Here is a 10,265-nt window from a genome sequence, read left to right as displayed (position 1 = left end):
TGTGATTGACATTACATGTCTACCTAAATAGCGTAAGGCTGAGTGTAACAACTCATTCTTATGTGAAATACGGATCTTAGTCCTACATATAAAATTATTGTTGGTTTAATTTTCTATATGGGAATATAGCTTGTATATGCATCTATGTTGTCATTGATTGATGATGGACTAGCTGGTAGTAGATCATTGATAAGTTGTCGTTGATTGATGACGGACTAGCTGGTAGTAGATCATTGATAGAATCTGCATGTAGATGTGTTTTCGTTCTATTTTGTCTTTTTCTGTAGAACATAGCGTCGATCGGTATTATACCGAAGTTGACGATGCGATCTGTCCTTATGAAGGATAAACCTCTTACCACAGCTTCTAGATCGATAATTGATGCTTATTGGAAGCATGTGGATGATGATCCGGACAAGTCTCGCTTGATATTTGGAAACGTGACTTCGAAATTGCGTAAGCAATTAGAGGACATGGACGTCGGACGATTCTTTGATAGTTGATCAGTAGAATGCGTCATTCCAAAAGAAGGCTAAGAGCCACAGAAAGAGTGATATGGTAATTGTTGGAAAGAGTTCCAGCGAAAGGAAGCGTTCCAAGAGCAAGGGCAAGAGGAAAGTGACAAGCATTGTCATTGAACCTAAGCCTAAGTCCAAAAAGGAAGAGAGTTATTTCTGTCATGCCGTTGGGCATTGGTACAGAAATTGTAGACTCTACCTGGAAGATCAAGAGAAGAAAAAGCTTATAGAAGCATCGACTTCTGGTGTCTTCGTTATAGAGGCTAACTTGTTTACTTCCACATCGTGGGTATTGGATACCGAAAGTGCCTCGCACATTTGTGTAAATGTGCAAGGGTTGCGAGGAAGTAGGCAGTTGGCAAAAGGAGAAGTAGATCTCCGCGTTGGGAATGGAGCAAAGGTTGTTGCATTAGCCATCGGGACTTACGATCTGACTTTACCTTCTGGACATGTATTGGAGTTGCATGATTGCTATTATGTTCCTGCCGTCAGCAAGAACATTATGTCGATTTCATGCTTAGACTCGGATGGTTTCATATTTGTGATTGAGAACAAATGTCTGTCCATTTTATAGAGGTGATTTGGTAAAGGTTACCAGTTGAATGGCCTTTATGTTTTGGATGACGAACCGTCTAGATACAAGTCAATCTATAACGTTTATACCAAATAAGCCGAACAACTTAAACCCGACCTTCCTCTGGCATTGTCGTCTAGCCATATAAACGAGTTGGTAAAGGTTACCAGTTGAATGGCCTTTATGTTTTGGATGACGAACCGTCTAGATACAAGTCAATCTATAACGTTTATACCAAATAAGCCGAACAACTTAAACCCGACCTTCCTCTGGCATTGTCGTCTAGCCATATAAACGAGTAACGCATTTAGAAACTTCATAATGAAGGTCTTCTGGATTCATTTAACTTTGAGTCTCTTGAATCTGTGAGCCTTGTTTAATGGGCAAGATGACGAAGCATCCTTTCAAGGGGAAAGGACAGAGAGCGACAGAGTTATTGGCTCTTATACATAATGATGTATGCGGACCAATGAGCTGTCCAGCTAGAGGAGGTTATCTGTATTTCGTTACGTTCACTGATGATTTCAGTCGATACGGTTATGTCTATTTGATGAGACATAAGTCTGAAACACTTGAAATGTTCAAGGCTTTCAGAAACGAAGTGCAGAACCAGCTTGGCAAGACGATCAAGACACTTCGATCCGATCGTGGTGGTGAGTATATGAGCCAAGAGTTCACTGACTATCTGGTTGATTGTGGTATTGTATCACAATTAACTCCTCCTGGAACGCCACAATGGAACGGCGTGTCTGAACGGAAGAACCAAACACTGTTATACATGGTTCGGTCAATGATGAGTCAGACAGATCTTCCAAAGTCCTTTTGGGGCTATGCTTTAGAGACCGCTGCATACCTGCTAAACAGGAGTCCAACGAAGTCGGCTGAAACGACGCCATATGAGATATGGACTGGGAAGCGTCCCGCGTTGTCGTTTATCAGAATTTGGGATTGCGACGCTTACGTGAAACGTTAGATGACTGATAAGTTATCCTCCAAATCTGATAAGTGTTTATTTGTAGGCTACCCGAAGGAAACTAAGGGTTACTACTTCTACATTCCGGCAGAGAACAAAATGTTCATTGCTAGGAATGCGACTTTTATGGAGCGAGAGTTCGTTTCCAAAAGAGTCAATGGGAGTAGGATCGAACTTGAGGAAGTTCGAGAGCAACAAGTAGACGCTGAGCCGAGTGAACAAGTTGAAGATGTTCAACCTAATTCACTGCCGGTTGTGACTCAACCTTCGACGAATGAACCTGGGAGATCAAGCAGGATTCGCCAAGAGCCAACGAGATATGGATTTCTCGTGACTGGGAATGAGGAACTCATGTTATTAGAACATGACGAGCCTACCACATACCCAGAGGCTATGGCGAGTCCGGATTCCGAGAAATGGCACGAGGCTATGAAGTCCGAGATGCAATCCATGTCAGGCAACCAAGTATGGACTCTGGTTGATGCATCTGAAGGGATAAAACCCATCAGATGCAAGTGGATCTTCAAGAAGAAGACCGACATGGATGGCAATGTGCACACATATAAGACACGACTTGTGGTGAAAGGATTCCGTCATATTCATGGTATTGATTATGATGAGACATTTTCGCCCATAGTTATGCTGAAGTCCATCAGGATCCTACTTGCCATAGCTGCATATTACGACTATGAGATATGACAAATGGATGTCAAGACCGCGACCCTGAACGGGAACTTGACCGAGGATGTGTACATGACACAACCCGAAGGTTTTGTCGATCCAAGGAACCCGAGGATGGTGTGCAAGCTTCAGAGGTTCATTTATGGACTGAAGCAAGCTTCGAGGAGCTGGAATCTTCGCTTTGATGAGACAATCAAAAGGTTTGGTTTCTCCCAGAACGAAGACGAACCGTGTGTTTACAAGAAAGTTAGTGGGAGCACAGTAGTATTTCTAGTGCTGTACGTGGATTACATTCTCCTTATAGGAAATGACGTTCCTACCTTGCAAGACGTTAAGTCTTGGCTAGGAACGCAGTTTTCTATGAAGGACCTGGGAGAAGCGGCCTATATTTTAGGCATTAAGATCTATAGAGATAGATCGAGGCGTCTTCTAGGATTGTGTCAGAGTACTTACATCGATAAGGTCTTGAAACGGTTCAAGATGCAAGATTCCAAGAAAGGAACCTTACCGATGAGCAGTGGCACAGTTCTCTGCAAAAGTCAGTGTCCTACGACACCTGATGAGCGAGAACGCGTGGATCGGATTCCATATGCTTCGGCAATTGGATCCATCATGTATGCCATGCTTTGCACTCGACCGGATGTATCCTATGCGTTGAGCATTACGAGTAGATACCAGTCAGATCCAGGTGAGTCACACTGGATCGCCGTCAAGAACATCCTGAAGTATTTGAGAAGGACTAAGGATGTGTTCTTGGTATACGGTGGGTCGGAAGACGAGCTCGCTGTAAAGGGTTACACCGATGCTAGTTTTCAGTCAGATCCGGATGACTACAGATCGCAGTCTGGTTATGTTTTCTGCTTGAACGGAGGCGCTGTTAGCTGGAAGAGTTCCAAGCAGGCGACCGTTGCAGATTCTACTATAGAAGCTGAGTATATTGCAGCGTCGGACGCGACAAAGGAAGCTGTTTGGATCAGGAAGTTTGTTGGCGACTTGGGTATCATTCCTAGTGTTGATAGCCCCATTTCTCTGTATTGTGACAACAATGGAGCGATTGCACAAGCGAAAGAACCCAGATCCCATCAACGATCCAAACACATACTCAGACGATTTCACCTTATCAGGGAGATCATAGACAGAGGAGACGTGCACATTTGCAGAGTGCCGACAGATGACAACATTGCCGATCCCTTGACGAAGCTTCTTCCTTCGTCGAAGCATGAGGGTCATGTTAGGGATATAGGCATTAGATGTTTAGCAGTACATGATTAGAGCAAGTGGGAGATTGTTGGTTTAGTGCTCTATGATGTACTATTTTACGAGCTTTATTTATAGATATATTTGATGTATTGACACTTTCTATGAGTTTATGGATGAGTGTTTGATTCATTATGTATTGTGCATACTTGATATGTTATGAAATACATGTATTGTTATGAACGATACTAAACTCCCTAGTCATGTATCATTGTGTGAATAATGATATACTAAGACTAGTATGATGTGTGATTGATGATCATATGGAGATCATAGGTATTAGATACGATCACAATCATAGGTATTCGTTGGAGAACGGAATGCTGGATTGACCCACATGAGATTGTCACATGGACTTGCGTCATGACTTGAATCTCATATGGCGGTTCCATGATTAGATCCTAAGACCTGAGATATCTATGGAATCCAACATGAGGAGTTGCGTGCTTTGAATATGTCAAACGTCCCGTGTAATAGGAGGACTATAAAGGCGTGTATCAGGTACGAAACGAATCATGTGCTGGATTGTAGATAGTCAAGACGGGATTTGTACCTCTCGTAAATGAGAGAGATGTCGCTGGGCCCCTCGTGTGAGTGAGACTGTAGAAATGTGTGGTCGCACTATAGACGAACTCGTCTATTTCAGACAGTCGAACTCAGTGAACGAGAAAGCAGTCGAATTAGATAAGGTGGCTTGTCCATACCTTATGTTCGACATATGATATCGTGATGCAAAAGGATCATCAGCCGGAATCATCTCTGGCGTTCATAAACAGATGACATGACTTTATTAAACAGATGATATGACATTTATATACAACTATAGTTGACGTATTGATGGTTTCATTATTTTTTTGACGTCATTGCTATTCGTGAAGGTTTGTGCTAAAAATATAAAGTTAGTGTATTTTATTACCAAACTGAAAGTTTGTGTATTTATTTGCCAAATATACAAAGTTCATATTTTTTTTGCCACTGCCCCTAGTTTTGGTTTATGATTTAATTATGTAAAGGGTCTACATGAATTAAGAGCATAGAACTTAATCAAGTATAAGGGTTACTTGATTGACTAGGAGTTTCGGGACTTAGATACTAAGCTGAATAGATGGTCTATTCGAGCTAAGTAACAGAGTCGGATCAAAAGTATAATGGTTATATCTTGATCGATCGAGAATAGAGCTATTACAAGTAGAGTTCTTGCCAAGACCTTGGTAATTCGTTTATGGGACATGTCAAAGCTATGCATACCAAGTGAGACAAGAATTGAGAAATTGTGATTCTGATCTCTCGAAAGTAATATGCTGCTTCTTGATAACGAAAGAATCCCTCATTATAATTTCAAGCTTCAACCACCCATGTTTCGAGCACTTGTCAAGGCTTCGATCGTCTATGTATGGGTCATGCCAAAGCTGAGCATACCAGACAATCTTGGTGAGACAAGATGGAGAAATGGTGATTCTCATATGTTCGAAAATGGTTTGGCTTGAGTTGGGTTGTCAAGCCGGGCTTGGACCTAACGGTATAGATGGGACTAGAAATATGCGATAGTATAATGATACTATCTTCCCATAAAGGATCTAGGAGTCACATTGGATGTGATTGACATTGGATGTCTACGTAAATAGCATAGGCTTGAGCGTCATGTCGAAGCTGACTCAAGTCTATGTCAAATATGGATCTTAGCCTACTAAGAAAATTACTAGAGAGTTATTTTTCTTAGTGGGAGATTATCTCATATTTGCATCGAGTCATCCATGATAGTAATTGTACTATAATTAGTATTGTACTAATGGATATTGCATGTTGTATTGCTCTATTTATCTTTGTAGGATATGGCGACAGTTGGTAGTGTACCAACTGTGTCACTGCAATCTATCCTTGAAAAGGATAAGCTGACCGGGACGAACTTCTTGGACTAGTATCAGACCTTGAGAATTGTTCTCAGGAGCGAGAAGAAAATGTACATCCTGGAAGGGGCTCTTCCAACTGAGCCCTCGGCCAACGCCGCAAGAGCCGTTCGTGATGTTTGGCTGAAGCATCAGAACAATGACCTAGAGGTCTCTTGCCTCATGCTCGGGAAAATGTCTCCTGAACTGCAGTGACAGTTTGAGGGCGTCAACGCCTTTGAGCTGCTCGAGCAGTTGAAGACAATGTTCCAAGAGCATGCGCGTGTTGAGAAATACAACACGTTGAAGAACCTGCTTGCATGTCGTATGACGACACGACAACCGGTTAGCACTCATGTTCTTAAGATGAAGGGTCATCTTGAAGAACTTGAGCATTATGGCTTGAGGATTGACAGGGAGTTGGCCGCTGACCTTGTGTTCCAGTCTCTTCCAGATTGCTATGATCAGTTCATCATGAGCGATCATATGCATGGCATGGATAAGACCTTGACCGAACTGCATGAGACGCTAAAAACGGCTGAGACGAGCCTTAAGGTCGAGAAGAACGTGCTCGTTGTTTCGAAGTGTTCGAAAAAGCGGAAACATTCCAAGGGAAAGGGCAAAGGCAAGGCAAGTGGAGGAAATGTTGCCAACAAGTCTAAGCCTAAACCCGAGAAAGGAGAATGCCATTTCTTCCATGAACGTGGTCATTGGAAAAGAAATTGCAAACTCTTTCTGGAAGATCTGAAGAAGAAGAAACTTATGGAAACTTCTACTTCAGGTATTTACGTTATCGAAGCTAACGTATTCACTTCTTCATCCTGGATATTGGATATCGGATGTGCCTCACACATTTGTGGAAATGTGCAGGATCTGAGAAGAAGTAGGATGTTGGCTCCAGGTGAAGTGGATCTACGCGTCAGGAATGGAGCAAAGGTTGCTGCATTGGTCGTCGACGTTTATGATTTAGCTTTACCGTCTGGACTGGTTATAGAACTAAGTAATTGTTACTTTGTGCCTGCTAGAAGCAGAAACATAGTTTCTATTTTCTGCTTGGATTTGGATGGCTTTCGGTTTGTTATTGAGAATAAGAACCTGATAATGTTCAAAGACGATATCTATTATGGTAATGGTTACCTTGTGAATAGATTGTATGTCTTGAACAATCAAACTTTCGGTTTAAGCCGAACAACTTAAACCCAACCTATTTCTAGCATTGTCGTTTGGGCCACATCAATGAGAAACGTATACAAAAACTCCTCTCGGAAGGATTTATGGATTCTTTCGATTATGAATTGATTGAAGCGTGCAAATCTTGTTTGATGGGTAAAATGGCAAAGTCTACTTTTAGTAGAAAAGGAGAATGGGCATGTATGTAGGCCCATGAGCATGCCTGCTAGAGGAGGTTATTTGTATTTCGTCACATTACTGATGATTTCAGTAGATTTGGTTATGTCTTTCTGATGAGACATAAATATGAAACTCATGAAATGCTTAAGGCTTTCAGAAACGAAGTACAAAACCAGCTTGGCAAGACTATTAAGACATTGCGATCTGATCGCAGTGGCGAATATATGAGTCAAGAGTTCACTGACTATCTGGTAGATTGTGGAATTGTTTCACAGTTGATCCCTCCTGGAACGCCACAGTGGAATGACATGTCTGAACGGAGGAATCGCACCCTATTTGATATTGCACGGTCTATGATGAATTAGACTGATCTTCCAAAATCTTTCTAGGGTTACACCTTAGAAACCGCTGCTTTCATACTGAATAGGAGTCCAACGAAAACGGTTCAGAAGACTCCATATGAGATCTAGACTGGGAAGCGTCCCAGTTTGTCTTTCTTGAAGATTTGGGGATCTGATGTTTACGTGAAACATCTAGCTTCTGATAAGCTATCTGCCAAATCGGACAAGTATTTGTTTGGAGGATACCCTAAGGAAACTCCAAGTTCGTCCGTGTCTCCGAGTCAGTCTGGTCCGCCGGACCAACTCTTGGTCAGGGGCAGACCAGACCCAAATTCCGAAAAAATCTGATTTTTCTCGTGCGATCCTTTCCCGTCATACACGTCCATCCCATATGTGTGACCCTTTAAGCTCCACCGAATACGGCAGTAAACCCGAGCTCCAATCTCGCTTTACAAATCATAAGCGGTTTCTAGCAAGACATTATGATTACCCGTATCGGAAAGAGTTCGATGTGATCTAACTGAAAAACCAAAGATAGCTCTAACTATGATCCTCTTTGTCTCACGATATCATAAATCGAAACGCAGTTCGATTGCTTTGTCGTATCCCGAGTAGACTGTAAGATATAGATGACATTCATCTATAGTGCGGCCACACATTTCCACAGTCTCACTCCTACAACGGGCCCAGTGATATCTCTCTCTTTCGAAAGGGACAAAGTTCCATCATGACTATTGATAATACGTATTTTATATGATGTTTTGATATAGGATGTCTAGCGCATTTCACTGGGTTTTACACATTTGTAGGCATTTTAGGGCACATTTGGCTTCGATATTGGATGGTTGTGTTCTTTGGTATTTAAATAGGTTTTCATGCATAAAAAGAGCAAAAGGAGTGGAAAACATGAAATACGGAACATCACGGACGAAACGGAAAACTTTTGGAGTGTTTCCAGGGAAAATGTGAAGCTCAGAAAATGTCAGATCTTGCAAGTATAATAACTTTCACTCTACAAGTTCAAATCACACGTTCTCTAGATCATTGGAAAGCTCTTCTCAATATCTACGCATAGACACCAAGATCACCCAAATCCGATATCAGAGCAGGAAGTTATGAGGGAATTCGTGAAGCCCATCAAAACTGCTCAGAAACACGACAAGATCGGTTCGGGTTTGGCGAAACGATCGGTTCGGCATCGCAGAAAGTGGAAAATTGCTCAGAAAGTGCAACCGATCGATTTAGCTTTGCCGAAACGATCGGGTCAACCCCCAGATTCGGTAAAACTTCCAATTTTGCCCAAACCGAAGGGAAATAAGAGGGAAAAGCCTCTAGGTCGAAAAGGAGGGAAGTTTTACACAGAGAATACACCAAGAGCACAAGAAAAGAGGGAGACTATCCGGATGAAAGTAATCGGAGTAGAAGACTGAGATCACAAAGCCGAGAAATCGACTAAGCGTTCCTCTGTCCTTCTATTTTACGATGTTTTGTTGTATTGATATGAACCCTGACGTCTCGATGTTTAGCGAGTAATTCCTCTGCTGTAGATTAGGGATTTTCTATGTAGGGATCTTTGGTTTTTAATTCTAGACTTTGGAGATTTATTTATTCTATTCGGTTTATTGAGTTGATCTTAATGCGTTTGATCTTGTTGGCCACTTGATTGAATGAACTTAGGGTTTTAATTCGCATAGAGGTATGAGATTCTAACCTGGAAATAATTCAATAAATAGAACAAGTATTGCATCGAGAGATGGATATTTACCTAAGGATTATGATAGCATTCGTTCATGCATCCAGGGTTTTAGACTATTGAATCTAGAGATTAGTAGGATAAAGCCTGGATAGTGAGGTTAGACTCGAGAGGGTTAATCTCTACTTTAGGCGTGTTAGGACACAAAACCCGGTTATGCTTTAGTTTTGTAGAGTTACAGGTTTCGGAGATGATTGGACTCGAAAAGGAGCTTTTTAAAGCGTTTGAAATGAAGTTCGGATGAGGTGTTCATATTGCAAGATCCATAACTTCCTCTACAGAAGTCCAAATTGAGCGAAACCTGCACTCGAAAGAGCATTTCAAGAGCTTCGCGTAGACACCAAAATCGCATAAATCCGACACCGGAGCAGAAAGTTATGAGCGAAATCGTGAAGACCAGAATTGTGCCAGGTTTGATCTGGATCCAGTCGGATCCGGTCCGGATTAAGAGGGCCGAATCTGAGCCCAGGAATCTGGAATCGGTCCGAGTTCAGCTGGACTCGGTCCGAATCCAGAGAAAACCCTAATTCGCGATTTTCAGCATCCTAATGGGAAGAGAACTCTTGGGAGCCGCCCTAGGGTTATAAAAAAGGCTTAATCACGTCCTAGAACATCAGAGAGCCTTAGAGAACACTTAGATACTGATCTTTGGAGAGCTTTGGCGAGAAAAGAATAGGAGTCCACTGGATTTCGGAAACAAGAAGGAAGATTCGATCGTGGAGACTACACATCTGCATGAGCTTTTCTCTCCTCTCTTTTATCTCTTTTTCTCTAAGCTTTTCTCTCCTCTCTTTTATCTCTTTTTCTCTAAGCTTTTTATTGTTTTCCATGAACCGTGAGTAGATCTATGACTATGGGTTAGGGATTCTTTTGTGTTTTAGGTATGTTTGAACCCTACTTGGATTTCGGTTTTGATTTGTTTCGGTTCTATT

Source organism: Tarenaya hassleriana, unplaced genomic scaffold (genome assembly GCF_000463585.1).
Source record: "Tarenaya hassleriana unplaced genomic scaffold, ASM46358v1 Cleome122, whole genome shotgun sequence".
NCBI classification, from domain to species: domain Eukaryota; kingdom Viridiplantae; phylum Streptophyta; class Magnoliopsida; order Brassicales; family Cleomaceae; genus Tarenaya; species Tarenaya hassleriana.
Note: the sequence above shows the minus strand (reverse complement) of the source record.